Source organism: Staurois parvus, unplaced genomic scaffold (assembly GCF_062004578.1).
Source record: "Staurois parvus isolate SC_StPar_1 unplaced genomic scaffold, SC_StPar_1.0 ptg000430l, whole genome shotgun sequence".
Classification (NCBI taxonomy): domain Eukaryota; kingdom Metazoa; phylum Chordata; class Amphibia; order Anura; family Ranidae; genus Staurois; species Staurois parvus.
Window position 1 is genome coordinate 2409034 of NW_028318226.1, and position 6069 is coordinate 2415102.

Genomic DNA, 6069 nt, shown 5'->3' on the forward strand with positions numbered 1-6069 from the left:
ATTGGAATTTAGCGGCTAATTTGGTGTACATAGTTTCCAAGCAAGATTCCAAATCCCCCTTTGTCAGGTGCTGTGCGTACTAACTGTCCTGAGCTGAAGCATGGGCTGCGGTATCCTGTGTGGAACCGGATGGAGATGCTTGTTCTGTGATATCTTGAGACATGCTGCAAATCTCATGCGTTTTCAGTATATATCGTAAGGGATTTTTGAGCATTACCCCTACTTTTCTTTTTGGTGGACAGCATACAGGAAGTCTCCTTGGGGTGATCAATTGAATATTGTATAACCAAGGGTAGTAATGACCCCAGGGGACCTATAACGCCCGGTACTGGTGCAAAGAAGTAGTTACATAAATGCAATCATGCGTCAATTTCCATATTGTAAAAATGAAATTCAACATGAGGAAGTGAGGGATGGATATCAGCTGTGATGGTTAAGACCTAGGGAACCAAATGCTGGCCCAACCACTGTTATGGGGTCAGATAAGGCACAGGGGACTACATGTCACAGGGTCTCCTGGGTTCCAAGGCCCAGAGCCGGACAGATGGTGTGTAGAGAGCCCAGGTACCTGACTACCAGGCAACTGCAGGCCACCGTAAGCCTCTAGGCCCAATAGAGGTCAAGTTTATAATACCACAGGCCTCCGGGGCCACAGACACCAGCCACAGCCACCGGAGCAGCAACTGGGGACCTGATGGGTGTTGGCCGCCCTCTCCCATGCCGACTGTACTCATGGGGGGGCTGGATGGCTTCCAGATCCGGGCCGGGCTGTGTCGTGGCAGGCCGCGGTAGGCCTCACCAGGCGGGTTCGTCTGCTGCAACCGAATTGGGACAAACCTGCTCCACTCCCCTCCTCCAGGTGTGGGCAGGGTCGTAGAGACCTCCGATGCCCACCAAGGGCTCACCGCCGCCCGGATGGCAGCTGATTGCATGGGGGGATTATATCGTGGCAGGCCGCGGTAGACCCCGCCAGGCCAGGTACGGCAGCTGCCACGGAGAGAGGCCAAAATTGCTCCGCTCCCCTCCTCCAGGTACGGGCAGACCTCCGATGCCCGCTGATTGCCTGCTGCTGCTCGGATGGCGGTGGATTAGATGGAAAGGCGCCGGAGCTATGGATTATGCGGCACCACCATCTTGTACACGCTCCTTAAGTTGGGCCAAAAGTTTGTGGGACCTTTGCAGATTTCTGCTCAGATCAACCTAGTCACCTTTCGCTTAAAACATCCTGACAGTATGAAGATTCGTCCTGTTTTTCTTGTATTGCTAGTCAAACCATTTCATGAAAATCCTTTCTCTGGAAGAATTCTTCCACCTCCTCCACCTTTTGAGGTACAGGGTGAAGAAGAATATGTGGTGGAGAAGATTCTTGACTCTAGGATGTTTAGAAAAAGATTGCAATGTCTTGTCCAATGGGAAGGATATGGGCAAGAGGAGAATTCTTGGGAGCCTGAGGAAAATGTTCAGTGCTCCTAGATTAACAAAAGAATTCCACCAGAGTATTCCCCACAAGCCTGGACCTAAGATGTCCAGGAGATGTCCTGTGAGGAGGGGAGTACTGTCGGAGCCTGGGTCGGAACCTGGGCCTTCTGAGGTGAGTGGCAATATTTCTTCTTGCTGAGCCACCTGGAATGCTGGACAACGCCCTTGACAATTATTTAGATGATCCTACCTTGATCTTGTTTGTCATGAACCTTGAACCCCTTGCTCCTCCCATGAACTTCCTGATATAAGCCATGTCTCTGCACTTCCTGTTTGCTAGATTGTTGTGCTCTCCAGCCAATATCATGCTCCTTGTGGTCTCTGTTATTATCCATATTTTGCTACCACTTGTTAATGTCCCTTGGCTTGTTCTTGACTATGCTTCTGCCTGATCCCAACCTGCGACTGCTCATTACCGACCTTGGCTTGTTTACTGACCATGCTTCCGTTTGATCCTTACCTGCTTATACGCTACTGAACCTCCGCTTGCTCACCTCCTGGTGGGGTGATCCTGAGGACCATGACCTGGTGCTAACATGCAGCAAAATCCATCTCCACCATCAGGAGCTCTGGTGAACACCTGTTGGTACTTACCTACCCTGCTGGTTTTAGGTGAGCCTTTCCACTGCTATAGCAACTGGTCTTCAATCCTGACCCCTGATCATGAAAATGTTACTTAATTAACAATGGGAATTCACACCTAGGAGGCACAGAGTGGGGAAATCACACAATGGGAGGAAGACTTATCACACCTAGGCAGGATAGGCAAACAGGGGTACACATAACAAATAGCAGGAGACCCCAGTATCAGGTTGTTTTGAGCTGGTTATATTCTTCTTTTTTGAGTATTTTGAGTCACTACTCCAAAGGTCCCCCCCCCAGGTTGGGTCTGTCACAGATGAATAACAATAAAAATATTCACAAATGCAAACCTACCACAGGAGTAACATAATAAAGGAACTACATGTACCAGCAAGTTAATTAAAGACCAGCCAGGCAAAAACCAAAATCCTTCCTTGCAGTGGAGCTGCAACCACACTGCAAGTGTTAAACACTAGTTTCTATCTAGGAGAAAGGAGAAGCACTTTTCCTTGCAGTGATTGGCAAACGGCACCCCCTTACGCTGTGGCAGTGAACTGTCCCTTCCTGCCAATCTCCATCACATCATCATTATTTGAAACTCCAAAATATTGTTAATAACCATTACAAACCCCTCTATTTACTCCCAAGGCCTCATAACCAACTGCTTTATTACCAAATGGTCCTAATAAAAACATGAAACTTAAATGTATAGAAAACTTCTAAAACCTTTTTAAATCCTTTTTCCAATTTGGTCCCAAAGACAAACATTTCGTATAATAAGGAGGGAAGGGGAGATTAGAAAGAAAGTGGGTTGCAGTAGCAGGAAAGGAGGGAAGATGGGAGGAAAAAAGAAACAGGAAAAAGGAAAGAAGGGTAAGGCGAAAGAAAGAGGAAGGGAGCAGTTGCTTCTTATGGTGCTCTTACAGTGTATTTCCTATTCATATTAATGAGTTTTATTCCACTTGTAGTTCATACCTTTTGGGATAGGAGTGTCTAATTTAAAAATCCAGAAGACTTTGCCTCTACTCAGCAGAGAGAAATGGTCTCCTCCCTTAAAGGGACAATCAACGCTGTCTACCCGCTTTGTACCCTTAATGAGTTAATACTTGACCCTTAATACTTGACCCATGTTGTTCGACAAAATGTTTTGCAACATTGGTTTTTTAATTTGTTTGTATATTTGAACGATGGTCTCACATTTGATCACACAGGTTCCTAGCTGTCCTCTCCACATATTCTTTTTTGCACATTACTTTGGAAATTACATATACAGTACCATATTTAGTTTGGCAATTAACTCATTGACTAATTGTAAAACAATTTCCATTAGCATATGACCAAATCTCATTAGAATCTCCCAGAAGGGTACAACTAGAACATTTTGTGGACCCACATCTAAACATTCCCATTGTATTTAGCTATGTGTGACTCCTGGTTCCTGCAAAAGAGACATGGAGATTGGATATTGCCTAAAGATGGTGCCTTGCTTGCCACAAAATGCACCCCTTCTGACAAAATGTCTTATATACCTTCATCTCCGTATAAAATGTGTAAGTATCTATGTATAATCTGCATAACCTCAAATTCTACACTGTACTTGGCAGAGAATGTCACTGGTTGAGTTCTATTGCATATCTGTGTGTTCCATTTTTTCAATTAATGTTCCTTCAGAATATTCTCCTTTAGGGTACCTCTGGCACCCATACAAGAATTCCTTACAACAAACCCATTGTAGCTTCACTCTAGGAACTTCTCTCCCATCGTGCTATCACTTCCCTATGAAAATACTTCAAGGTGGATCAATTTCGTCTTACCCTAATACATTTGTCTTTGAGTATTGCTTTTTTACATTTGTAGGGTAACACGCAAGAGAAAATTTCCAAAGGTTGTCTTCTGATGGGCTTGTACCTGAATCTCACCATCATCAACTGTCTTTTAAGATACAATATGAATCCCTTCAGAGATCAGATCAAACATTATTCTCCATATATAAATGATTTGATCTTTATAATACAGTGAAATCTCTCAGTTGGTGACTCTTTTGGAATATTTGAACGATAATGATTGCAATCTAAAATTCACACGATATAAGCACATATATAGCAATGACTACATGAACTTGACCAGGCCCACATTCTAAGCCTTATTGTGCTTACTGTTAAAATATTCTGAATTCTAAGATCTGCTTTATAAAGCCTGGAAGGTTTTCAGAGTCCTACCCTGCTATTACCTGGCCACAGCTTGCCTGGCTGAATTGCAGCACTGTCGGACTGTCATCAGCTGCCTACCGACAGATTGGTATACGACACCCCTACATGCTGGAAATCTACTCTACATACAATGCAGTATACTGCAGAGGCTTCACCAGCAGCAGCAAGGGGTTAACCAGTACCTCTGATTATAGGATGAGGACAGGTTTTGGCAGGAACAAAAATGGTGATCCATGATAAGCCACCTACACCCTTGTTCTTCTTCTTGAACACCCATTGCACTACCTAGTAGACTGTGCACTGGAGGCAAAGTAGTATGAGAAAGAGGAGGCCTTTATTCCATTATCTTATGGACACTAGGAAGCTGTTCTTTACTTCCATTCATAATTTCTCTGACTCCTCATAGACAGTTTGTGGGGCTATAGCAGGATTAGTGAAAAATGAGTAGAAAGAGGAAAAGGGCACTTAAGCAATGCTGGCAAAAAACTGGCAGCTCTGCCCCTGTGAGAACAACAACAGATCCCCCAGCAACAACAGATCTTCCCCAGGAACAAAAGACACCCCCAGCAACAATACAATACCCCTCAGCAACAACAAGAGATCTTCCCCAGCAACAAAAGGCCCCTCCCCCAACAACAATAGAATTCCCCAGTAACAGAAGACCCCCAGCAGCAACAAAATGCCCCCCAGCAACAACAAGTACCCCAACAACAGAAAGGGATCTTCCCCAGCAACAAAAGACAAACTCCGCCAGCAACAATAAATTTCCCCAATAACAAAAGACCAAACCAGCAACAAAATACCCCCCCGCAAAAAGAAGAGTCTTTCCCAGAAACAAAAGTCCCCTCCCCCAACAACAATAGAATTCCCCAGTAACAGAAGACCCCACCAGCAACAAAATACCCCCCCAGCAACAACAGATACCCCAGCAACAGAAAGGGATCTTCCCCAGCAACAAAAGACAAACCCCGCCAGCAACAATAGATTTCCCCAATAACAAAAGACCCAACCAGCAACAAAATACCCCCAGCAACAACAGATACCCCAGCAACAACAAGAGATCTTCCCCAGCAACAAAAGACCCCTCCCCCAACAACAATAGAATTTCCCAGTAACAAAAGACCCCCCCCAGCAACAAAATCCCCCCCCCAGCAACAACAGATACCCCAGCAACAGAAAGGATCTTCCCCAGCAACAAAAGACAAACACCACCAGCAACAATAGATTTCACCAATAACAAAATACCCAACCAGCAACAAAATACCCCCACAGCAACAGTAGACCTCCCCACAGCAACAATAGATCCACCACCAGCAACAATAGGTCCGTGTCATCAACAATAGACTCCACAGTGGCCAGTATCAATAGACCCTCATGCAGCCAGCAACAAAAGAGCTCCCTCTAAACATAAGACCCCTTGAGCAACACTACACTCCCCAGTGACAATTGTTCTATCAAAAACCAGAATCAATAGATCCTCCAGCACACCCCAGCACCCCTTTCCAGTACATACATTCAGTGTTGGAGGTGCCAGAACTGCAAACCATCGTGTTCCCGTTGAAAAAAGCCCTGCTTGTGCTTGAGAAGCAGGGCAGGGAGAGTAATTCATTGGCTTGGTTTATAAAAATAATAGTTAGCGGCTGGCAAAATCATTCTCTGCTGCTAAATTCTTTTTCTGAGCAGATGTGGCCAGAGAACATTTTTAAAAATACTTTGAGATACATAATCAGTCCTTTATCTACCACAGGTACTTTTATATCTGTTGGAACCTCAAATCAGACAATGTAAATTGTAATAC